Source organism: Bos indicus x Bos taurus, chromosome 1, assembly GCF_003369695.1.
Source record: "Bos indicus x Bos taurus breed Angus x Brahman F1 hybrid chromosome 1, Bos_hybrid_MaternalHap_v2.0, whole genome shotgun sequence".
Classification (NCBI taxonomy): domain Eukaryota; kingdom Metazoa; phylum Chordata; class Mammalia; order Artiodactyla; family Bovidae; genus Bos; species Bos indicus x Bos taurus.
Genome location: NC_040076.1, coordinates 43,793,418 through 43,819,834, shown reverse-complemented (window position 1 = coordinate 43,819,834; position 26,417 = coordinate 43,793,418). Strand labels below are relative to the sequence as shown.

The window sequence follows — 26,417 nt, the reverse complement described above, 5'->3', positions numbered from 1 at the left end:
TTTGTCTTTTGTAGTAATTGCATTTCTATGCTTTGCACACTGTGATTCCCAGACCCAGTAGCAGGATGCATTATACGTTGATCTGCTTTTTGATAATCAACTTAACAGTGATGATGGTCTGCAATGTATTTGGGTTTGAGCAAAACGTTCATCCTAATGAAATGTAACTTTATGAAAGAAGTGCTCCTAATCCTCTCAAGTACTGAGCCAGGTCATCACGGGTAAATGGGAGGTATGTGAGTTTTCTTCTCTTCTTTTTCTTCCCTTTTCCTTTTTTTTTTGTTTTCCCTTTTTTTTTCCTCCCCCAAAACATGTTGGGTACACCAGCTGTTAGCAAGAACATTATTAAAAATCATGTCAGCTCAGAGTTATTGCTGTTTCTGAAGAAAAGATAAATGTATTTATTTTTAAATCTGGACATATGAAGGTTTAAAAAATATTGTTGTAGAGTTCTCCTGGCTACTTTTACTTAGCTTTTTTCCAAGTTTTGGGCTGGAGAAACTTAAAAATGTCTCCATGCCAAAGTTAAATATTAAATGAAAACCTTCTGTCTGAGGAGCTCCAGGATTAATAAACTGTGCAAAATAGGTAAGATCTCAAATCGCTAGAGAAAGAAATTTCCAAAGGGAATGGGGTTGCATTGTAAATGGTGTCAGTTCAGAGCTGTGGGATAAAAACCCACAGGGAAAAGATGGACCATGTCTCATTTTAGGCTCAGAGGAGGCACCATTTCTTTGAAGTTGCAGGGGTACTACACTTATCGTTGAGCTTAATACATATTTGAAGGAGTTAAAGAAATTAATGCTTTATGCACATGTGCAATGTGATATCATAAGTCTCCCTCCCCAGGAAGACATCATCTTTAACTGTTAGTAGCACTGGTTTCCTAAAGTCAAATCCAATTATTATGGCGAATATTAATTTTAGTAGCCCCATATTTTGCCTCAAGATTTATTATCTTTTTTCTCAAGGAAAATCCTAGGGGCAAGTGAAGTATCATTGAAAGATTATATAATGAACCGGGAATATAAAAGTTTAGTTTTCATTTCCTAGTTAATTCTAGTGATAAGTTTCATCCCAGCTTTGAATGCGTGGATTGGTGGAACTGTTTGAATTTCAGTTCTTTCTTGTCAAGTGTGCTGCAGTTGCTGGGGGCCGTGTACTGAGAGGGGCCTTCAAGGCAGAAGGCTGTGGGCTGGAGAGTCTGCACCGCCTGGATTTGGATCCTGGCTCTGCCACTTACCATCTGTATAACTTTAGGAACCTCCACTCTTTAGCCTGGAAAATGGAAATAATTCTTTGGGGGATCATATTAGATAACAAGTGCCTAATAGGGACCTGGTAAGTAGCAGAAACTCAAGAGAGGGTAGCTATTATGATAAGGATTTATATAGCTTTGCATTTTTTCTATTACCATAGTTCCAGGATACAATAGGATATTAACATATCTTTAACTAGCTGATTCTAGTATCTTAGGCATATCCGTAAACAAAACCATCCTTAAAAGATATAAGCTATCCTGGGTTTGTTGAGCAAGCATCTGATATTTATAATTGCTTGCCTTGAATGATGTTTGAAACACTTTCCTGAAACAAAAATGTAATTTTGATACTTTTGAGTAGGCATCAGAAGAGAAGTCTGTTGTGTTGGATTGAGGATATAGAGGATATCTGGAAGAATTAAAGTAAAATTAAGGAAAAACTGTAATAAGCCAAGGAGACTATGTGGAGAAATTTACAGAACAGGAGAAAACTGTGAAATGTTAACATTCTTAGCCTGGAAGCCAAAAACACGAACACAACCAAAAGGAGTGAAAGGACCAACTGAACAGTACTCTGGTTACCTTGCCAGGAGGAACTCCTGCCTTATGCTAGTGATATTACAATGAGAGACTTATGTGCCAATGAGGTAAACAGTAACTAGAAGTAGTACCATGAGTGTTCCAAGCGTCACTGTGAAGAATGGCCTGGGGAGGAGTCTGGGAAGGGTTCATACAGCAAAGGTTAAGATCTTGCAGAAAGGAATTTGGGCTCCAAAAAATATTAAAACTGGTGTGTGTGCTTTGGAACATTTTGGATATGTAGTCCTGCTGTAATTTCCTCTGGCTTCATTGAATAAACAACAGAAAAAAACAAGTGCTTGCGGATTCCCACTGAACTATCTGTCCCACTAGGTACACTTTGCTGAATGGATGCAATGTTGGTCTGGGAACTGCGCCGCTTATTTCCTTGGTGTTTCCTGCGGGACTCTAAGTAATTATGGCAGACTACAGCTAAGACTGATGTGTCTGCTCCCTAAATTCTTAGAAGGGTGAAGCCTGCTCCGACGAGAGACAAGGAGAGTGAGTCAGCTGATTCTGTGATGGCCAAGACCTTGCCTCTGAGAACCATATTTTCATGACAGAACTTAATATATTGCCTATGCTCAGTGGCTAATGCAGCAGGTATTATATTCTGTTATTCCTGGTTGTGCTTTGTTAACTGTTATTATCAATAACTGTTCCCTTAACCATTAAGAAAAAATATGGCTAACTATCAATTCCTAAAAATATAATTATTTTATGTGCTGGATGAAACTGTACTTGTTTTTAAATTATGGAATGGTTTGGCATGGCAGCTAACATTCATGGAGAACTTACTATCTGGGGCTTCCCTTGTGGCTCAGAGGGTAAAGAAGCTGCCTGCAATGCAGGAGACCTGGGCTCGATCCCTGGGTCAGGAAGATACCCCGGAGAAGAGATTGCCAACCCACTCTAGTATTCTTGCCCGGAGAATTCCATGGACAGAGGAGGCTGATGGGCTATAGACTATGGGGTTGCAAAGAGTTGGACATGACTGAGTGATTAACACACACTGAAAATATTTTATATTAATTAATTCCTTTAACTACTTTGTGTTGATTAATTTATTTAATTCTCAGAAAATCTCCCCTGAGAATGGGAGCTATTATCATAATCATTCCTATTTACCTATAGAAAACTGGGCAGAAAGGGTTTAAAAAACATGCCAAAAGTCTCAAAGTCAGCAAGTAGCTAGATCAGAATTTTAACTTGAGGAGGCTGCCTCCAGGGTCTAGGCACTTAACTGCTACAGCATATCACTTCTTTGAATATGAATTTTGAATATAGAATAGACTCTGGAGCATACATAAACTTTCCATATTAATGTCCACCCACAACAGTTGCATTTAGAGTTTTTAATGCAAATATTATTCTGTTTTTTATATTCATTGAACAGACATTTAAACTGAGGATTATTGAAGAATATAGCAAAACTTAATTCATTTAAAAACTTCTGAACACCTCTTGTATATAAGGTACTCTATCTAGTAAGAACTGAAAATAACGAAAAATGAGACCCAGCCCCTGATCTTTTGTGAACCTTAAAGATTAGAATAAGTAAATTTTAATACTCAAAGTTCTAAGAAAAATTTCCATTAGTTGTTGAGAATTTGGTGACTGTTATGGTTTCCTTGACGTTTCTTTTTTTAAGTGATGCACTGGTCAACAATGTGTTTTAAAAGTGACTATAACAGTTTTAGTATCATTAAAAAACCATTGTTGCTGTTTAGTGGCTAAGTCGTGTCCGACTCTTCTGCAACTCCATGGACTTTAGCCCACCAGGCTTCTCTGTCCATGAGATTGCCCAGGCAAGAATATTGGAATGGGTTGCCATTTCCTTCTCTAGGGGATCTTCCCAACCCAGGGATGGAACCTGTGTCTTCTGCTTTGGTAGGCAAAGTCTTTACCACTGAGCCACCAGGTAGGCTCAATACACAAATTGTAGTGGGCTTAAAACCAAGTCCTTGGTTCCATATTGCACTTCATGGTGATGGCCATGGGACACTTTTCTCTTCCCACAGAAAGCAGAATGGGGAAGCAGAGGGTGAGAAGTGGCTGAGTTGTACAGTCCCTGGGTGGTGGGACATCCCAATAAGCAGTAGAATGTGTTGCTAGTGCGCAGACTCTAGTGATGCACAGACAGTGTCCAAATCCCCACTCTGACTCTGATTACCTGTGTGACCGTGGGTGAGGCTTAATTCTCTCCCCCCCCCCCCACCACCCCAAATCTTTTTATGCCTCACTTTCCTCCTATATAAAATGAAGATAATAATAATAGCTACCTCATAAGGCTTTTGTGCAGATTAAATGGGTAAATGTAGATACAGTGTTTAGAATAATGTCTGGCACAGAGTAAGTGTTACGTAAGCTGTTTTGTTGCTATCATTACTGACAGAGGCAGGAGTGAATTCAGGGCATTAGGCAGGTAGGAGAATCAAAGTGTACCTCACTTGAAACGAATGTAAACCCAAGGAATCCTGTCTCTCCTCCCTGCCGTCTCCCAGAGTACATTTCTCTGGCTCTTGCTTGCTTCATCCTCTAAGGAAATTTATGACAATGACATATGTGCTTATTCTCCTTCCTCCTAATTAAACTTATTTCTACATTAGATTATGATCCATTGTTAATGACGTCTCCTTTCGAATATTTAACAGATTCTATTTCTTCACTGGCTTTGGACCACAAAAACTAGAACAGGTAATCAGATGGCTGGGCTTGCAATTCAAAGAGCAAACTGCATAATCAGTGATATTGAGGTGTAGAAGCCTTGCCTTATGAGAAACCATGGATCTGGAGCCTCTAGTTCTAAATATCCTTCTGAGATGCCTTTCACTGTGACTTGGAAGCTATGGATTAAAAAGCGTCCAGTATAAGGTTAACCCTCACTTAGTCATTACAACAAAAGGGACATTAAGTCCAAGCAGTACTTCCATAAGGCAAGAGAGCTCTGCCTTGACCTCCCTGAAGCTGTGCCGCCTCCATCTGTCGTGGGGGTAAGGAACCCAGAGATTGTGCTGCCCAGAGCCCACTCCCTTCTGCACAAGACCCTAGAGTTCTCTACCCAGATGATCCTGAGCTCCTTCTGGTGACTCTGAAGGGTTTTTCTCAGGGCCCAGGCTCCTGAGGTGGATTGTCCCTCTGGGTCCAATGAGGGGCCAGGGAGAAGCTGCTTGCTGGGGACTGTGGATGGAGTTGACTGTGCAGGTGGGGTGTTCATGTGCCTGGCTGTGAAATCTCTTGTGGTCTGCGGCCAAGCTGGAGGTGAGAACAAATGAGCCAGGGGTGGGCTGACCTCTCCGTGCCTCTGTGTCCTTGCGCAGCACCCCACGAGTCTGAGAACACCAAATCTGAACATGGACTTTCAGGCTGCCATGAATGTATACTTGCCAAGAAAGAGGATAGAACATGGAGCTTTTGACATTTTGTCAGTCTGATCCATAACTTTTAAATACTTAAATGTAGTATGTGAGCACCTCCATTTATAATAACACATGTTAGGAGTGGGCCTAATTAACATGGATACACACAAAAAAAATCTGTGCTAGCACTATTTACAATAGCCAAGACATGGAAGCAACCTAAATATCCATCAACAGAGGAACAGATAAAGATGTGGCACATGTATACAGTGGAATATTAGTCAAACATAAAAAGGAACAAAATTGGGTCACTTGTAGAGATCTGGATGGATCTAGACAGTTTCATACAGAGTGAAGTAAGCCAGAAAGAGAAAAACAAATATTGTATATTAACGCATACATGCAGAATCTAGAAAAATGGTACAGATGACCTAATTTGCAAAGCAGAAATAGAGACACAGACATAGAAAACAGATGTATGGATACCAAGGGGGAAGAATAGGGAGGAATTGGGAGACTGGGATAGACACGTATACACTATTGATACCACGCGTAAAATAGACAATGAGGGGAACATGCTGTATAGCACAGCGAACTCTACTTAATGCACTCTGGTGACCACATGGGAAGGAAATCCAAAAGGGAGGGGATATATGCCTATGTATGGAAGATTCATTTTGCTGTGCAGTAGAAGCTAACACAACATTGTAAAGCAACTATACTCCAATAACACTGACTTTAAAAAATTGAACGAAAAGTCAGGATCAGAAGTGAGAAGCTTTACTTTAGAAATTTTCTTGAAAAGTGAATCAGAAAACTTGGAAAAGCAGAAAAAAAATCCCCAATGAAAGCCACCTTCTGCAAGCGCACACATACACATTCCATGATAAAACGTCCATGATTTTCTTTGCTGGCACAGGAAGGCTCAAGAAATAGAGCAGATTGTTCAAAAGCAAAAGCTGAAGAGAGCTAACAAAATACCAGGAATGGCTACCCACTACCATTTTTATTATTTTTTTTTAATCTTGCAAATAAGGTTTCTGGAAAGGAAAATATGATCATCATTAATAAATCAAAACCAATAATGGGACAGTTTCATTGGAAGAAAAAGCAGAAGAAAGCAGAGGGAAAATCCCCAGACATTGATTGCACCCAACAGGGTATGTATCTGCCCTTTGCCAGTCAAAGTTTGGTGTCTGAGATTTATTGCTGGAATATCTGGCATTCTTAATAAAAATTCCAGGAAACCTGGGGGCTTCTGGGCAGCATATGTGAAGTCAAGAGGCGAGAAATATTTCATTTTCTGTGAAAGTCAACAAGAACAAAGAACAAGGTGTTAGCAAGCTAGTGGCTGGGCGTGGCCGAGTGAGTCTGCTTTTTTTCACGTTTCTTATGCTTTCTCTAAATGTCTGAAGCCAAAGCTTTTTAGAGAAAGGAGAGTGCCTCTTGCTTCTCCCCACTAAGTTTCTGGGGGGACGTTGCCTGTGCCTACTTGGCCTGGTGGCGTTTCTGGCATGCACACAGCTGCCAACCACTCCTGTCCCATCTTCAACAGTTATTCCTGGGTCACATGTGAGGACTAGCAAAAGTCAGTGTAGAAGAAGCATAGATCTCAGATGCTTTCTGTTTGGATCTCAATCCCGAGGACCAGCTGGGGACTCCTTTGATGGGTCAGTCTCTGTTTCTTCATTTATAATCATTATGGCTTCTGGCAAATCACCAAGTCTCAAGAAGCCTCTGTTTCTTGGGGCTATCACCAGAATAATGACAACCCGCCTCAGAGGATCATTGGGAAAATTGCCAACAGAGTGCCTAGTTTACAACAGATGCTTCCTAAAATGTTTTGGAGCCTCTTCCAAATAATGTAGTATTTTAAAACTGATTTACATTTTTATCAGACATATACTATTTCTTTTTGTATTTAAATACAACGATGCTAAAGCTGAAACTCCAGTACCTTGGCCACCTCATGCGAAGAGTTGACTCATTGGAAAAGACTCTGATGCTGGGAGAGATTGGGGGCAGGAGGAGAAGGGGACAACAGAGGATGAGATGGCTGGATGGCATCACTGACTAGATGAACATGAGTCTCAGTGAACTCCGGGAGTTGGTGATGGACAGGGAGGCTTGGTGTGCTGCGATTCATGGGGTCGCAAAGAGTCGGACACGACTGAGCGACTGATCTGATCTGATCTGATCTGATTATGTAAATAAATTTTAAATTACGATTTAAAGAAATTCAAATTATGATGTAAAAACACTTCTACCTGTACCCTTCCTGCAGTTTATTCCATTTTCTCTGCATACATGTCAGAGGTATGGTTCAGGACAGCAGGTCCAGGAGAAGAGCCAGAATGAAACTAGAGGATGTTGTGTGGTTATTTTCTACCCGTCTTCCAAGGAACTCCTGAGTTACAAAATGCATCTGGCTCCCATTTCCTGCAGAATTTTGCTTATTTGAAATGTTCAAGAAATCAACTGATCTGACTTCAAACAGACTAGGTTTAGCTGGCCGTGTACAAGCCCAAACCCCCGTGTGTGTCACTCCCAAGTCTGGACTTTACAAGCAGCCAGTTCCTTTCATACCTTAGGAAAGGACTTCTTTTTGGCTGTGTACTCTTTGTTCTGAGCCAAGTGTCAGACCAGGAATTGAGGCAATAAATCTCGGTGATTCTTCATATTTGGAATTTCTCCTGTTGCTTCTGATAAGGAAATGACAGAGTCTTTCAGCTCTATGCATGAACCTCAGAGAAATTTGTAATCCAAATCATGTTTTGCTCACAAAATGGAAACAAAACATGCTAAACCTGGCTTTGAGTTAACCCAGACTGTTTTGAAGACTGGGTAATGAACACGGAAATTATCTTTGCTCTTGATTGATTGTAAAACTTTTCAATGAAAGTTGAAAAACTTTTCAATGAAAACAAGTTCCTCTCTTGTTTTAAATATTCTGATTCTTTCTCAATGGGGGTGGGGGTGAGGTGGATGTGTGCATTCTCAGTCATGTCCAACTCTTTGAGTCCCAGGGGCCTCTAGCCCACCAGGCTCTTCTGTTCTCCCCAGCAAGAATACTGGAATGGGTTGCCATTTCCTTCTCCAGGGTATCTTCCCAATCCAAGGATCGAACCTGCATCTCCTGCATTGGCAGGTGGATTCTTTACCACTGAGTCACCTAGGAAGCTGGGGTGGGTTGGGTGGCAGCAAAATTCTTCATAGGTGAAGGTATTTGTGAAGGATCTTTGCCTTCCTGTAGTGAAAATGGACCTCACTATTGGTTGTACGCCCTCCTCTGGCCCTTCCCTCATCTACTACGGTACTTTCAAGTTCGACTGACTGAAGTGAATGTGATAGGGGAACAGCAGTTTTTCAAAGATGGATGACTTTCCCATGATCTATCCACATTCTCTGAGATGACTAATGAAGCCAGCCTGCTGCTGCTGCTGCTAAGTCACTTCAGTCGTGTCCGACTCTGTGCGACCCCATAGACAGCAGGCCACTGGGCTCCTCTGTCCCTGGGATTCTCCAGGCAAGAACACTGGAGTGGGTTGCCATTTCCTTCTCCAATGCATGCATGCATGCTAAGTCACGTCAGTCGAAGCCAGCCTAGGCCTGGCTAACTGCTGCCATGATCACAGTGAAAAGATACTCTCAAAATAAAACAAGGAAAACTTTTTTAATCTTTCTTTTTGATTTTGAGTATATTCTATTCAACAACATGCCTGACAACATTCACTGTTTGGCATTTCGGTGGAAGTGGTAAAGAAATGACTCAGAATAAAAGGCTTCATTCAGCAGCAATGCCTCAGCCCTAGCTCTTATTTGCCTGAGACCCGTTACCATAAATGAAGAGGAGGAGGTTGACTTGATCATCTGTGATCAGAGTCTTGCTGAGGTTTGTTTAGCAGTGATCTGACGTCACTAGCGAGTGGCCTTTTTCAAAGGCCATGGTTTTGAGCCACACTATTTGAGAACTCCTTTTTAAATGAGTTTCTCTCTCTCTCTCTAAAGTCTACAGCCAGCTCCTAATTTTAATTTTGTTGGCACAGGGTAAAATGGTCAATGGTTCTGACATACTCACCATTTCGAGTGACCTGGTCTACCCGTTCTTCTTACTATTGAAACAATTGACTTCAGTTTCATTGATTTAACTAGCTCTTCAAGTGTCATGTAGATACAACTTTTTAAACTAGTAAAGAAGAGTCATTGTGTGGCCAATAAAAACATTGGTTAATCTAAAAATTATGTATATTTAATCTTGGGATGTGTGTATTACTTACATTTGAACACGGGTGTGTCTGATGTCCTAAGAATTCATTTCAAACAAAATATTGACACTCTAGGTTTAAAAAATCTTCCAGACTTTTCATTTAAACCCTTACTGGTTCTCCCTTTTTCTCATGTCCAATCTCTGACTTGGGACAAAGTAGATCAGATTTTTGGGTTAGAGGTTTTTCTTTTCTTTTCTCTTTTTTTTTGCTTTTTACATTACCATAATAATTTTGAAATCTCTGAAAGAATAAAGAAATTACATAGCAAACACAACTCCTTTACTTTGCATTTACTATGCATTTTTTAACATGTATTCATTTAAATGTTTCCTTGATATCTACTGTGAGTCACTCATTAAAGATACAGTGACAAATAAAACCTGCAAGATTTCTGTTCTTGTGGAGCATACATTGTTTTGGCTAAAAAGTTCATTTGGATTTTTCTGTAAGATGGTACAGAAAAACCTGAACAAACTTTTTTGCCAACCCAATATTTTAGTGAAGGAAGTCACTAAAAAAGAAAAAAAAAAACCCCCAAAACCAAACCAGGTATTTTAGACAGAGGCAAATGCTGTAAAAAACAGGAACGAGATCTTGTGATGGGGTGGGTGTAAAACTGATGCTACTTTAGAAGGCAGTCAGGGAAAGTCTTCCTGAGGAGGTGGCAACTGAATGCAACAAAGGAACCTGTCACGTGACACTTTGGACAGAGTATGAGCAGAGTGCCCAGAAAGTGTCAAGGCTAATGATAGACTCCTATTGTGAGTATTAAATGACTTAATAAGTGCAGAGTGCTTACAACAGTGCCTGGTATCCATAAATGCTCACTGTCTTTAATTCATTCAATAGTCATCAAGTATCTAGCAGGTTCCAGCCAATGTTGGGTGCAGGGAACTAGAGCTGGAGAGAATTCTGAGTTTATCAAACTAGCTCCACAGTCCAATGCAGTGATTCTCAATGAATATTGGCACAAGCATTGCATCTTTCTCATTGGTCTCCCTTATTCCTGATCTCCTCCCCCATGGAGGGGTCTAACTAGACAGGCTCAGGGAGAGGACCAAAGCACTGAATTTCTACAAGCTTACTCTAGTTGATGGGTAAGCCCACACAAGTCTGAGAACCACAATCCTATTGCACAGATTGTAAGTAATTGGTTCTTTTCAATATGGTACACTCACATGCTAGTAAAATAAAGCTCAAAATTCTCCAAGCCAGCCTTCAACAATACGTGAACCGTGAACTTCCAGATGTTCAAGCTGGTTTTAGAAAAGGCAGAGGAATCAGAGATCAAATTGCCAACATCCCCTGGATCATGGAAAAAGCAAGAGAGTTTCAGAAAAACATCTATTTCTGCTTTATTGACTATGCCAAAGCCTTTGACTGTGTGGATCACAATAAACTGTGGAAAATTCTTCAAGAGATGTGAATACCAGACCACCTGACCTGCCACTTGAAAAACCTGTATGCAGGTCAGGAAGCAACAGTTAGAACTGGACATGGAACAACAGACTGGTTCCAAATAGGAAAAGGAGTACATCAAGGCTGTATATTGTCACCCTGCTTATTTAACTTGTATGCAGAGTACATCATGAGAAATGCTGGGCTGGAAGAAGGAGAAGCTGGAATCAAGATTGCTGGGAGAAATATCAATAACCTCAGATATGCAGAGGATACCACCCTTATGGCAGAAAATTAAGAACTAAAGAGCCTCTTGATGAAAGTGAAAGAGGAGAGTGAAAAAGTTGGCTTAAAGCTCAACATTCAGAAAACTAAGATCATGGCATCTGGTTGCATCACTTCTTGGGAAATAGATGGGGAAACAGTGGAAACAGTGGCTGACTTTATATTTTGGGGCTCCAAAATCACTGAAGATGGTGACTGCAGCCATGAAATTAAAAGACTTACTCCTTGGAAGGAAAGTTATGACCAACCTAGACAGCATCTTAAAAAGCAGAGACATTACTTTGTCAACAAAGATCTGTCTAGTCAAGGCTATGGTTTTTCCAGTAGTCATGTATGGATGTGAGAGTTGGACTATAAAGGAGGCTGCACCAAGGAATTGAAGCTTTTGAACTGTGGTGTTGGAGAAGACTCTTGAGAGTCTCTTGGACTGCAAGGAGATCCAACTAGTCCATCCTAAAGGAGATCAGTCCTGGGTATTCACTGGAAGGACTGATGCTGAAGCTGAAACTGCAATACTTTGGTCACTTGATGTGAAGAGCTGACTCATTTGAAAAGGCCCTGATGCTGGGAAAGATTGAGGACAGAGGATGAGATGGTTGGATGGCATCACCAATTCAACGGACATGGGTTTGGGTGGACTCTGGCAGTTGGTGATGGACAGGGAGACCTTGCATGCTGCGGTTCATGGGGTTGCAAAGAGTCAGACATGACTGAGCGACTGAACTGAACAGAGAGCATCAAATATAAGCAATGGCCCCAGTGGAAGTAGTACTGCACTGTGCTCAAGAGTAGCTGTGTTCAGTCTCTGGAGCCATAAATATCATGGGATTATGTTTCACAATTAACATCCTCTAATCCCTAGGCCTAATTTTGTTTTGTTGATCTTGAGCTGGCTGAGGATGCTGTGTGTTTTGGATTAACCTGCTTTTGGTCAGGGTTTGGAAGGTTTGCCTGACACTCTTAAATATCATTTAAAACCTGCCAAAGAGGGGGGAAAAAGGCTTTAACCTTTTAGAAAGAATGTGCCAACCAATGTTTGGCAAAGCCTCCTGTAGCCTGAAAGAAATTCTACTTGTAAGTAGATTGCTGCTGCTACTGCTAAGTTGCTTCAGTTGCGTCCGACTCTGTGCGACCCCAGAGATGGCAGCCCGCCAGGCTCCTCCCTCCCTGGGATTCTCCAAGCAGGAACACTGGAGTGGGTTGCCATTTCCTTCTCCAATGCATGAAAGTGAAAAGTGAAACTGAAGTCGCTCAGTCGTGTCCGACTCTTCGAGACCCCATGGACTATAGCCTACCAGGCTCCTCCACCCATGGGATTTTCCAGGCAAGAGTGCTGGAGTGGGGTGCCATTGCCTTCTCCATGTAAGGAGATTAGCTTAACTGAAATTCCTCCCCTAGGCTCCTCCCCAAATCTATTTTTACAATGTAATGTCAACAAAAGGGGGATGGGAAAGATTTACTTTCTCTCCCCTTGACTTTCTACTAGAATGTATCTAATTCATTGTCTCACTTTAGAATGACTTATACACATTTCTAAAAGGTCTTTGAATCAAGGATCTCAAAAAAACATTGGATACAACATTGGATAAAAGAATAGATTCATGTGGATCCAGTTGAGGCTGAGTGATAACGGCCTCTAAAATCCAGACCAGATTCCAGGCAGGTCCATACCTTAGATATGTGAGGCTTCTGTTTTCTCCTTAACTTTCCTAAAAGGATACTTCCTTTTTTGTTTCCTATTTTTCTCTCTCTACTAGCTTCAATCCATTGCTATGCAATACCTTTGGCCAGATAGAATGATGGCAATTGAAAAAAGGCTCCCCTTGAGCTTGAGGTCAGAACTGGTTAGGGTAAATAGACTGATGTAAAAAAAAAAAAATTTAAAGAAGAGTGAACTGATGTAAATTTAAGACAAATTAGAATCTTAGAATTGAGTAGGTGGTCAAAAGAAATGAACATTTGTGGTTGCCAGCCTGTCAATTATTCAATTTTTTGTTTAACTTTTCAGTTTGATGATATTCACTTGTCAAAGATGATAAAGATGGGGTGAAGTATGTAGGCTACATAAAAACCAGTGAAACTCAAGATAAAGATCTGTTACGCTCAGTCTATGCCAACATATGTTGTAAATATATGGGGCAATGAGAACCCCAGGCTGGCAGCTGAGAAAAAAGTACATTAGATAAGAGCTGCTCCCCAGAAATAAAATTTTCTCTTGTAATTTTTATTAGGTTTCAACTGACAATATGGCTTTTTACATGAAAACAATTAGGAAGAGAAGATTCCTTTTTACTTTCTGTATTTTCCTTTGACTTAGCAATTTATTCCAGTTTTTGTTCATTCATTCAACAAAAGTTTGCTTAGTACTAGCTGTACGCAAAGTACCATTCTAATTTCTGGGGACACAACAATAGAGAAGATAGTAAGGTCCTTGCTTTATAAGTTGCTAGAATTTCATGTCTTTATCTATAAAAAATTTATAGCTAATTATAATAGTATCCATCAGACAAGCTAAAATGTGGTAAAGGAGGCATTCTCTGAAAAAGAGGGGACCTGACAAAGAAACCATATTTCCTTGGAATTTGGGGTTCCTTCTGTTTACTTTGCATGTACATCAAATAATTCCAGTATCTATTTGAAAAATACTGTCTACTTAGTTTTGACTTTGTGCAGATTAATGGCAATTTTGGCTACACCCTCAAAGCATTTCCTCTTTCTGGTAGGCTGCAGTCCATGGGGTCGCTATGAGTCGGACACGGCTGAGTGACTTCAGTTTCACTTTTCACTTTCATGCATTGGAGAAGGAAATGGCAACCCACTCCAGTGTTCTTGCCTGGAGAATCCCAGGGACGGGGGAGCCTGGTGGGCTGCCATCTATGGGGTCGCACAGAGTTGGACACGACTGAAGTGACTTAGCAGCAGCAGCAGCAGCAATCATATACGGGTGATGTCATGGCACTGTCCCCAGACCTTTGTGGCCACGCTCGGTACGACACAGCTGCCTCAAAGTTCAAGACTCTGGTTCTCACAAAAGAGCCACTGGCTCACAAACCAAGCACATTTCTTCCCTTTTTTCACTGTAACATTCTTTCCCAAGAGTATAAATCTCAGGCTGATATTTAACATTCCTTTGAACTGAACCATGGACTTTTACCTTGTACTTCTTGAAAGAGTGGAGAGCTAAGCTTCCATTATGCATATTTATAAACATGTCCTAAACGGAAGGCATGATTTTGTAATTCTCTAGTCATGGGTCTTTGAAACTATTTTATAAAAGAACATGTAGAAACATCGCACTGGATCAGGCTGATTGCCTGGTTTAGGATTCTATCTCAGAGTGGAGTCCACGTGGCAGTGGAATGTCACTGTTGCTAAACGTGGCTCAACCTTGACAAGGTGCTGACATATCCCAGAACCTCTGGAATTAAAAATTCCTTTCACTTAAAAAAATTAATTCTGAAGTTGAATTAACTAACACAAGTAGAGGTTTATAAGTTTCGGAAAATTAATTTTACCCTAGGCTTCTCTATTTTGGAAAATGAAATTACCACAAGCTCAAAGTTTAAGAGATGTTCCTTTTGTTTGTTTATTTATTTTGCATCAGAAATTATGAGAGCCTCTGTAGTTCTTTTAAAATGTAATACTTATTTTGATAAATGCATAGTTTTTAAATATAAGTTTTGAAGAAAGCTATGGTTATATGACATTGCATGGATCACAAAGAATAATGTTGAAAACTAAGTCCTATTTCCCTAAAAAACCAGTATCTCAAAGTTATTAGTTTTTAAAGTCTGCCTTACATGGACAGCAACAATCTTTCGTTCCTTTCTTCTTTCCTCCCCCCTTTCTTTCTTTCATGGTAAGAACAGATGACACAAGATCTAACCTCTTAAGTTCTTAAAGATATAGTACAGCATCATTATGGAGTAGGAAATGACAACCCACTCCAGTATTCTTGCCTGGAAAATTCCACGGACAGAGGAGCCTGACAGGCACAGTCCATGGTGTCGAAAAGAGTCGGACACGACTGAGTGGCTATGCACACACACGTAACATCATTAACCATCAATACAGTGTTCTCCAGAGGATGTCTAGAACTTATTCATCTCACATAACTGATCTTTTATACCCACTGAACAGCAACTCTCCAGTTCTGCTCCCCTCAGTTCAGTTCAGTTCATTTCAGTCACTCAGTCGTGTCCGACTCTTTGCGACCCCATGAATCACAGCACGCCAGGCCTCCCTGTCCATCACCATCTCCCGGAGTTAACTCAAACTCACATCCATCAAGTCAGTGATGCCATCCAGCCATCTCATCCTCTGTCGTCCCCTTCTCCTCCTGCCCGCAATCCCTCCCAGCATCAGAGTCTTTTCCAATGAGTCAACTCTTCGCATGAGGTGGCCAAAGTACTGGAGTTTCAGCTTTACCATCATTCCTTCCAAAGAAATCCCAGGGCTGATTTCCTTCAGAATGGACTGGTTGGATCTCCTTGCAGTCCAAGGGACTCTCAAGAGTCTTCTCCAACACCAGCTCCCCTCAGTCCCTGGCAATTACCATTCTATTCCTGTTTCTGTGAGTTTGACTGTTTTAGATACTGAGGAAACATTTTTGATATCAGCAAGTTTTAGGATCTCTCCATAAAGACTTATCCTGAGTCCTTATTACTTAGGCACCATTACCTTACCTTATTTTGAGTATCTTTATTTTAGAAGTAACCGTATAGAACCTGAGCTCTTTGAAGGGAAAGTATGTACATTGTAATACATAATTACATTCACATGTTCTGTCCAAAAGATCCTGTATCAGGTGCTGGAAGTATTCATTTCTCTATCCGGTCAGAACTGAGCACCAAGCAACGGCCAGCATTTGTATCTCTGTACCACTAGTGTCAATATTTTGGTTTGATAACGATCTTGTAGTTATTGAGGTTAGACATGCTTTGGTAACTGAGAAGTCTTAGGGAGTTAAAAGGATTAGCAGCGACCAGGCTTTTAAATCCAGGAAATCTCTGATAAAAGAAGTCTGGAGTGAGGGGAGTTAGACCTCAATCCACCAGCAAAGATTCAACTTTTCTGCAAAAGTGCTTTCGTGAGGACTCTTGGAAGGCAGGGACACACAGCGGAGTAGCGTTCAGGTATACAGGCTGAGGGCAGCGCCCAGGAAGAAAAATGAAACACAGACCTCCACCACTGAGCTCTTTACTTCTGTGCATTCACTGTGAGTGTCATTATTACCTCTAGCACTTCTGCATAACAGACCAGGAGATCAAACTTGCTGTCCTCTTGCCTTTCCTGTGTGCAGGACAATTTGAGAAAAACCAGTTTGGTTACTACCCATTGTCTCCCTATTTGTTCTCATGACCACAGTCACTGGGTAAGTTGCGTAGTGTCTCAAAAATGTAATCTAGCTTTAAAGAATTTCCAGCTGTGTAAATTACATTTTCACTTTTTCTACTTCATAGATGAAGGAAGCAGGGCCCAGAGAGGTTAAGCATCCTGACCAAAGTTGCAGAGCAAGTTTGAAGTTGATTCCAAGTTGGTTCTCATTTTTTTTTTTTTTTTTGCGTTGTGGTATCTTTTGCAGGTAGAAACATTTCTTTAGTTATTCCACATAAGCTGATTTCATTTGGAAGAATTGAAAAAATTAAATGCTTCAATATATATTTTATAAAAATTTCAAACCCATATCTGGGAGCTGGTAACTGTTCATAGCAGTACCCCCTTATCTGTGGGGGATACAGTACAAGACCCCACTGGATGCTTGAAACCTTGGATAGTACCAAGCCCTACGTACTATGTTTTTTCCTATACCTACATACCTATGATAAAATTTAATTTATAAATTAATCACAGTAAGAGATTAACAGTAATAACAAAATAGAACAATTATAACAATATGGTATAATGAAAGTTATGTAAATGTGGTCTCTCTCTCAAAATATCTTATTGTACAAAGTTAATGTCTTTTCCATTTTAATTAAGTACTTATCACACACTGGGGCCATAATTTTTATAGTTTGTAATGTGACTGCAAAACTTGCATGGTTTTCTTTTTTCTTCTTCACAATTTCATAGATAGAAACTTTGTTTTTACTGTAGATCTTAGCAGCCTCAGCATGTTTTTCTTTTTTCCTTATGAAGTCAAGAACTTCCCCTTTACCATTTAGAAGAAACACTTTATAGCTCCTCTTGTGCTGTGCTTAGTTGCTCAGTTGTGTCTGACTCTTTGTGACCCCATGGACTGTGGCCTGTAAGGCTTAGGCATATCCTAATTACCAGTATAACTGCTCTGGGGCTTTGAGGTCATTATTAGGTAAAATAAGTGTGACTTGAACACAGCACTGAGATACCACCATGGTTGATCTGATAACTGAACCGGCTCCTAAATGACTAACTAATGGGTTAAAGGGATGATATTAATACTATCTTGGGTGGGTTGGGGCAAGAAGGCACAAGATTTCATCATGCTACTCAGAATGGCATGCGATGTAAAGCTTATTATGAATTGTTTATTTCTGGAATTTTCCATTTGATGTTTTCAGATGGTTGTTGACTGTAACAAACCGCAGAAAACAAAACCATGATAAAGGTGGGGCTACTGTACGGGTATCAATTGTTTCCATTACCTGTGTATTTAAATGGCTGATATAAGAGAGACTGGCTAGAGCAGTATCTCTCCAGCAACTGTTTAGGTTCAATCCCAGCTCTACCACTCCACTGGTTGGGCAGCCTCAGGCAAGCTTAATTTCTTTGCGTATCTGTAGCTATAGTTCCTGTCTATAAAGTGGGCATAATAATTGTTACTGGGTTGCTGTGAATAACTGAACCACAGATGTACTGTTAGAACAGTGCCTAGCACATAGTGATATGTACCTGTTTATTTCTATAGTGCCTAGGTACAAATGAAGACAAGACCAGCGTACATTAGAGTTTGTTCTCAGAAGTTCTCATCTTAAACACTTTTGTAAAAATAGTTTCCCAATGAAAGCATCACTTAATTCTGTAGTCTCTAGATGCAGTAACTCAAAGTTATCACTAGATGGCGACTGTGATCCACTATGACTTGAGAAGAAGTCGGTTTTAACAGATGGATCAAACCCTGGAATTTGTTTTCTGTGCAGGGCAGCATTGTCATCTCCGGCTGCCCCTTCCCCACAAGTTGGCCCTTTAACAGAATTGTTACGGTCAGCAAAGTCTGCCTTCCGTGGCCACTCTTGGAACGCACCCACAGGCACCCAACCTTCCTGATGGCAGCTTCCCAGAAGCCTGGGTTTCCTTGCTTTCACCCTACCGTGAACTTGCTCTCTGCCAGGTGGCGGACAGTGTCAGGATATCCTGTGCTAAGAAGATTAATCACTGGTCTTCAAAGTGTGGGACACCCCCCACCACACACATAGCAGCCTCAGCGTCACCTGGGAACTTGCTAGATATGCAAATTCTGGGGCTCCCTCTCAGACCCGCTGACCAGGAATCAGTATTTTCATAAGCCCACCTGATGATTCTGATCTCTGCTAAAGTTCGAGAACCACTGAGATGAACCAATATTTAGCATCACTTATAAGTTGGCACTGAGTGGGTCCTCAGAGACCATTTTGCCCAATTCATTCATTCTACTAAGGAGAGTGAGCCCAGAGAGTTAAATGACTCGCTGAAGACCACAGGGTTAGTCTTGGGGCAGGGCCAGGGCTATGGAGTTGTGTCCCCCAACTTTTCCCATGACATGCTTCACCCTCTTTCCCCTTCAAAACTGAGGTCACAAGATACACATTCTAGCCTCATAATTACTTACGAAGACAAAAAAGGCACTTGTATATTTACACAGGTGTTAGTTCATTCATTTAAATAGATGTTTCTATAGGGATACATGGAGAAGGCAATGGCACCCCACTCCAGTACTATTGCCTGGAAAATCCCATGGACGGAGGAGCCTGGTAGGCTGCAGTCCATGGGGTCGCTAAGGGTCGGACATAACTGAGCGACTTCACTTTGACTTTTCACTTTCATGCATTGGAGAAGGAAATGGCAACCCACTCCAGTGTTCTTGCCTGGAGAATCCCAGGGACGGGGGAGCCTGGTGGGCTGCCATGTATGGGGTCACACAGAGTTGGGCACGACTGAAGCGACTTAGCAGCAGCAGCAGCATAGGGATACAAAAATGTGTGTGCAATGCATTGAGTGTGACGCATTTCCAGTTTAGTGCGTACGTGTGTGTGTTAGAGGAGAGAAATCAAGTTTAAAAAAAAGTCACGATTCAATCGCTAGAAGAGGCATATTACAGGGCACCTTGGGAAATGAGTGAAAGCAACTAAGTCAGGCACAGGGAGGAGGGGAGACAAGTAAGAGCAGGAAGTTTCAGAGCTGAAGCTTCCGCCAGAGGAAGTAGGGAAAGGACATGTGGAAAGAGGCGGCAGTATGCGTGAGGACATGGGGCCATGAAAACAAGAGGGGATCTCAGGAGTTTGGTTTGCTTGAGGGGAAAGGTGTGTGTGGAGGAGCTAGTGTGTTGTAAGTAACATCTGTACGGTGACTACTATCTGACACTGAGCGAATGTTAACTATGTTCCACACACTGTACTAAGCATTTTACATCTATTATTGACTTAATCCTTAAACAGCTCTGTGAGAATCTACTCCTATTCCCATTTTATGGATGACAGTAGGATTGCATGCACTGTTGTATTTTCCTTACAATCAAGTGTTACTATTTCAGTTTCTTAGACAAATTTAGAAAAAAGAGCCTTAATATTTACTTGTTCCAGGAGAATCTCCGTAATGTCTAGTATGTATTTTTTTTAGGAGGGGGACGAGGAATATGTTTTTAATACATACAATTTTATTATAAGCATGCTTTCATAAATGCATAAAATCAGGAGGATTTTGACACTCTTTTTAAACTCTAGGAATGAATGTTCCATTATTTTTTAGTCTACCAGTAATTGTGGGAGTAGCCAATTTCTCATGGTAACAAACAATTTGTATCTGAAAAGTGGCAAAGAAAGTTTCTTTCAATTATTTAACTCACAGAAGAGAGGAAGCTGAGTAAGGAGTGAGGGATCTGGTCTGAAATCATTGGCTTTGTTATGCTTTTGGTTTTTACTTTATAGGGATTCACTGGAAATGTGCTTTTAACATATGATATGAATATTAGTCAACATTAGTATATTTTCTTTCTTGCACAGGAATACCCACAACTAAACTATCAAGTTCCGGTAGCATTTGAAATACCTAGCCTTTCTTAGGTGCTGCTGCTGCTGCTAAGTCGCTTCAGTTGAGTCCGACTCTGTGCGACCCCATAGACGGCAGCCCACCAGGCTCCTCTGTCCTTGGGATTCTCCAGGCAAGAACACTGGAGTGGGTTGCCATTTTCTTCTCCCCTTTCTTAGGTAAGCTTCCAGAAATTCCTAGATACTTTGGGATATTTTTCAGTGATTTCATTTTTTCCTGAGATAACAATTCTTATGCTCCTTAGTTTTCTCATCTGTAGAATGTTGGTAGTAGATGAGATAATCTAGAAGGCCCCTTTCAGCACTAATGGTCTGTGGATTTACAATTTAATGATTAAATGCCAGAAGGAACTCATTTCTGAGTTTTCTTTGCAGTTAAATTTTAGTGTTGTTGTTATAAAAGAAGTTAGCTGACCAACTATTTCTCTATGAATACTTGAAATGGAAGCCTAAAACAGCTCTGTATTTCACTATTTTTAGGATCACTATGATCACTATCCTGCTCAGAGATATGATTGTATAACATATTCTCACATGACGTTCTACACATCTCAAGGTCTAAGACTAAGGCCAGCTGGTAGACACCATTAGAAATGACTGATAGCCAGTTTGTTTTATAGAAGAGGTGCGCTTTACATGATGCTCTGGTTTTCTGGTTGCTGTAATAACAACTTTGAGCTTTAAGTGCACATATTACAACCTTGATCTTTATACTCATGTACACGGCTGAGGGGAAACTGCTTTCTTAAGAAAATCTAGAAAATCCAACCTAGCTTTTACCTTCACTATCTAGAGAAACTGAAAAATAGTTCACAGGATGTTTTATTTTGAATCAAAGGAAGGGCAACAATGCCTCAAAAGAAGAACCTATAAAATATATAATTATTTTACAATTTATGGTTGAGAACAAAATTTGCATTTTACACCAGCCTCTCACCAAGATAATTTTGTTTTTCTTATTTGCAGTCATTTTTGGAGTTGATTACAACTTTTCTTTTCACCTATTATAAAAGCAGTACATGTTTATTCAAGAATTATTATAAAAAAGTATAAATAAGGACAGAAATATCTAAAATTCTGCTACCCAGACTTGGCTAGTGTTACTGTTTTTATTTCACTTCAGGTAAGCATGAACATTAAGAAATTGGTAACAATTTGAAATCTTAAAAAATATTCTATGTTATTAGCTTACATAGACAATTTTTATTGTCAGCCTTCAAAGGTAGCATTTTATTTTTATTGTATAAAAACTTAAAACCTTTAGTTTTCACTGTTTTGTGATTTTCAGTGCCGTTTTGATTTAGACCCCCTTTTAGTTTATTTATATTCATTTCTTATTTTTCCAGAAAATATTTAAGGTTGAATCCTTCAAGTGGTTATAACACATAGAGGAAAACAAATCTCTGAAACTCATATAGTCATATTTTGTTTAAATGGGACCTTTGCTTTGTAAATAATAGGTAAATTTTAACACCTTGGAGAACGTTGTTGTAAAGATTTCTATTGTACCATTAAGAAACCTTTAGAAAGTGAAGAGTAATTCCTCCTTCATATAATCTTGTTTATAAGTATGTATGTTTCAAAAGGCTTCCCTGGTGCAAAGCAGGAAATGTGGTTCGATCCCTGGGTCGGGAAGATCCCCTGGAGAAGGGCATGGCAACCCACTCCCGTATTCTTGCCTGGGAAACCCCATGGACAGAGGAGCCTCGGGGGCTACAGTCCATGGGGTCTCCAAGAGTTGGACACAACTTAGTGACCAAACAATAACAACTGTTTTTCAGAAACATGTTCTACTCCCTTGTGCCCTCTTTGAATGCTGATTTTTGATCTTATTACTCAACATTACCTTATATTCTAATATTGTCTCTATAGCTCATATTGTGACTTCAAACAGCATGGAAGTAAGAGGCAGTAATACTTAAGAACTCTGTTTCTTCTCGTTGTTGCTAATTTTCATATCTCTAAAGGAGATAATCTTGGTTTAACTCTTAATATAGTGCCCAAGGCTACATAATAAATACCAAATAGATGTTAGTTTTCAATAATTTGAGCTATTTTGGTTTATTTTTACTATATGTATTTTTCTGCTAAATAAGAAATTTTAATTTACCATTTTTCCTGAGGACTTTCATTTAGATTTTTCAAAACAGAAATAAGCTACTTCTTTAGGGATTATATATAAAATATCTTAAAGAGTTGATAGGAGGAATAAAATATACTACATTTTATAATAAATTTATATATCATTATTATTTTTCATTACTTGTATCACCTAATCGCCCAGTGTCTCATTCACTCATAATGTTAATGGGAACCCATTTAAAAATAAGCTGTGCTTCAGAGCCATAAATATAGTTTATACTTCTTTCCAAGGTATGTTTACTCTAAGCTTTCCAAACATTCGGCAAGTATAAAATGAGGCCTTTTAATAAATGAGCAATTTGAGGCATCGACTAATAAGGTCTGACTTTTTCCCTGCCTGTGGAAGATGGGTGAGAATGACTAAATCATTACTCCAAATCTATACCGCTCTGTGTTTGACAGAATTTTTGGAAATTAGTCTCAGCCACATCACGGCAGGTGTATAAAGAAGTCCAGGACCGTGAAGTCCACCCTGTGGGCTCTGAACAAGGAAATCCTCAGTCCAGCTCTGACCAACAGAAGCACTGTGAGCCATGTATGTGACTCGACATTTTGTAACAGCCACATTCAAGAAGTTAAGGGGACAGGTGAGATTAATTTTAATCATACAGTTTATTGAAATGAAGATATAAAAATATTATTTTGATGTGGAATCAATGTAAAAATATTAATGAGATAGTTCACACTCTGATTTTTTTGTTCAAGGTCTTAGAAATACTGTATTTTATACCCAGTGTATGTCTCGGTTGGGACTAGCCACACTTCAAGTATTGTATCGCCACCTATGGCTCATGGCTCCATACTGGACAGTTCAGCTTTGGAGGTGCTGCAGCAAGGTAGTGTGGTGCATGGGAAAGGAGACAAAGACCAGCGTGGAATCATCATGTATGTCTGTTTCTGGCCCTGACATTTGATATTGAGATGAGAAGTGATTTAGTGTCTCTGGGTCTCAGATTTCTACTCTCTATAACAGGGATTGTTAATAACTGCCAGACTCCTCTTAGGATGCTGTGAGGAAGATTTAAATAATATATTGTATTCAAAAATGCTGTGTAAGATCATAAAGCACCAGGCATATGTAAGACATTATAGCTCTCTTTTATTGTAGATTTACTCTAATGACTTGCCCAGGGCCACATTCCCAGTTGGTAGGAGAATCAAGGATAGAATCTGGGACTTCTGATTTCTAGCCATCTGCTTCAACTAAAGGCTGTTCAAGACATGCTAACTTTATTTAAAAAAAATTAGGAAGGAAGAGAGTGGCAACAAGAAATAAATTACATATTAGATGGTTAGGGTCTTCTTGGACACTGTCATATGTTCTTCAGTAAAATTATACATTCAGAATATTTATAATACTTATATATCAGCACTACAGCCATCAAGGACTGACTTTATTACTGTCATGTAATAGAACCATACATTCTTCAGTGTTTCAAACAACTTCTAAATTGACCTGTGGTTTCCCCACTCTATTTATCTCCAAAATATAGTATAACCACAAGAAAACCCTTCTGTACTGGGCTTGATTAATAAAACAGATATGGATCAATTTATCAGGTTTTCCATGGATATTTTTGGTTACAGATGTAACTCATTAATCCACATGTGTGAGACACCACCTCGGTAGTGTGAGTCCAAGAGACACATTAATCTCTGAACAGAAAGTGGAAATAATTTAGTTCACTTCACCATATTATTTGGTGCTTACTGTGCGTAAGACACATCGAGTATTTTTAGGGAACAAATGGACTTTGTTTCTATGATAATCGTCACTCAGAAATACAGTCTTCAAACTTGAGGAAAAATATGGAGCCTAACAAACTTTCTATGATATATGATTCAGGAATCTATATTTTCAGAAGATATAAAGATGATCAGAAATAAAATTCCAGATTTTCCAAAAAATAATTTAAAAAGTTATGTTCTTTACTTTTGGAGGACACGTAGCGGATTAGTTATTATGATCTATTTCCCTAATTGTAAGTCTATTATAGTTTTCATATTTAAAATTTTAGGGTCATTTTCTACATTTGTTTCCATGAATTTCTTCCTAGAACTTAAAAACCACATAAAATATTTAGCTTTATACTATGTGAAATGACTAAATATACTTAAGCATAAGCCAAGTTCATTTTTGCTGAGAAGAATGCACTCAAAAAGTTCTTTATTTCCTTTTCAGTCAAAATTCCTTCTTAAAAATGACTTTTGTCTGGTTATTATTATTTTTTTTTACTAGAAAACTATTATAAGCTTCCGTTCTGCCTGAACTGATGGCTACACTGAATAAATATAATTTTTATTTTCACTTGTTGAATGATTGCTGTTGATCACTGAGTGAAACCATTTATTGAACAAACTACATTTTCTTGCTTTTGCACCCTAGTTTAGAAACAAAGTTAAATTTTTTAAAAGTTCAAAAAAATGTATTTTTGATATTTCCATCATAACTTTATAACTTTCCTTTCCTCTTCCCTATAATAACCACCTTCTGTATTTTTTTGATTTACTTGAACATTATTATTGTGATTTTTCACTGTGCGAACCCATCAATGCCTTTGGCAGCAAGATTTTGTTACAACAAATCCAGAAGTAGCCGAGCTTTGGTTGGTTCCAACAATTATCAAGTTTCTCTGGGTTGAGTTCAGAACCTTACCCTGACATTATGAATGTAACCCACGTCATGCCTCCTTCTTCAGCTTCTCCAAAATACGTGATTGGCTTGAGTTCTACAACCTGTTGCTTAAGTGAGCATATATTTTTTATTCAATGGTTTTATATTATAAATATTTCATTCAATTAACATCTGGCCTTGATGGAATGCAGCCAAAATAATTAGGGGTACCTGCAGTAAAAAATGTGATACATTAGGAAAATGAATAATGTATTTGCATTTCTCCAGGAACTCTGAATAGATTCATTCTAGAGAGGATGTGGTCATGTGGCATTAAGTATAGGGCTAGATGCTGTGTTTTTCTTTTTGTTCAAGTGCACCTTCAGCAACAACACAAAAATCTGAGGAATCTTAACTCTTCATTCTTTAAATTACTAAATAAAATTAAATAGACTATAAAAAGCCATTGTACTATTAAATAATAGGAAACATTGAGTTGTGTGTCCAAAAGTCACACTTAAGACCAGGCAAGGGTAATAAGCATGAGATGGCTGTGGATACTATGAGATAATGTCTACTTGTCAGAAATGGATAGAATTTTTTTCTGTCAAAGTTCAAAAGTTAATGATTTACTTTATATTTTAATTGCTTCTACTGAGAGATCTATTAAGGAATAAAAGAGATTCTATCATGCTGTTATTATTTTTCACTGTTGATATGTTCAATATTACATATGAATAAAACTATATTTGTTACACCATGCACTGTTTCATACATCCTAGACTGTCTTTAGGAAAATTTAGTACATGTCACTTCAGTCATCTGAAAGGAATCATTTCTTCATTACAACTCATAACTTTAAACTATAAAGTATCAGCCAGAAAAAAAAAAAATTGGCACAATTAAGAGAAATTTGATAATGGTAGAAAAGCACATACAGACATGACTGGGAGATGATAAGATTATTTTAATTTTCCCATTTGCGCTAGAATTATTTATTTTACAAATCTCCAGATCTTTTATTACTTAAAACCCTCTGCTGAATCATGAAAAGAAGCTTAAGTTAGCAATTTTCTTCTGCAAAATCTAGCTGCTAGCATCTGGTGAACACTTGGATACCTAGTCAGGTCCTATGGAAATGATTATTTTAAGACTCTATTCAGCATGCCTGGGCTTAAAAATCAGCTCAAATCACACTCTGCACATGTATTTTACTCTCAGGGATTTTAAAACCTGGCATTGGTAGCGATGGTTTCAAGGCTTTTGCAGTGGAGATGAGGGTGGGAA

General features: G+C 39.2%; 1 protein-coding gene across 1 annotated transcript in view; it reads right to left on the bottom strand.

The window, feature by feature from the left end:
• The window catches only part of COL8A1 (collagen type VIII alpha 1 chain), a 171,715-nt gene that overhangs the window by 35,254 nt on the left and 110,044 nt on the right, over window positions 1-26,417 (bottom strand). The window lies entirely within an intron of this gene.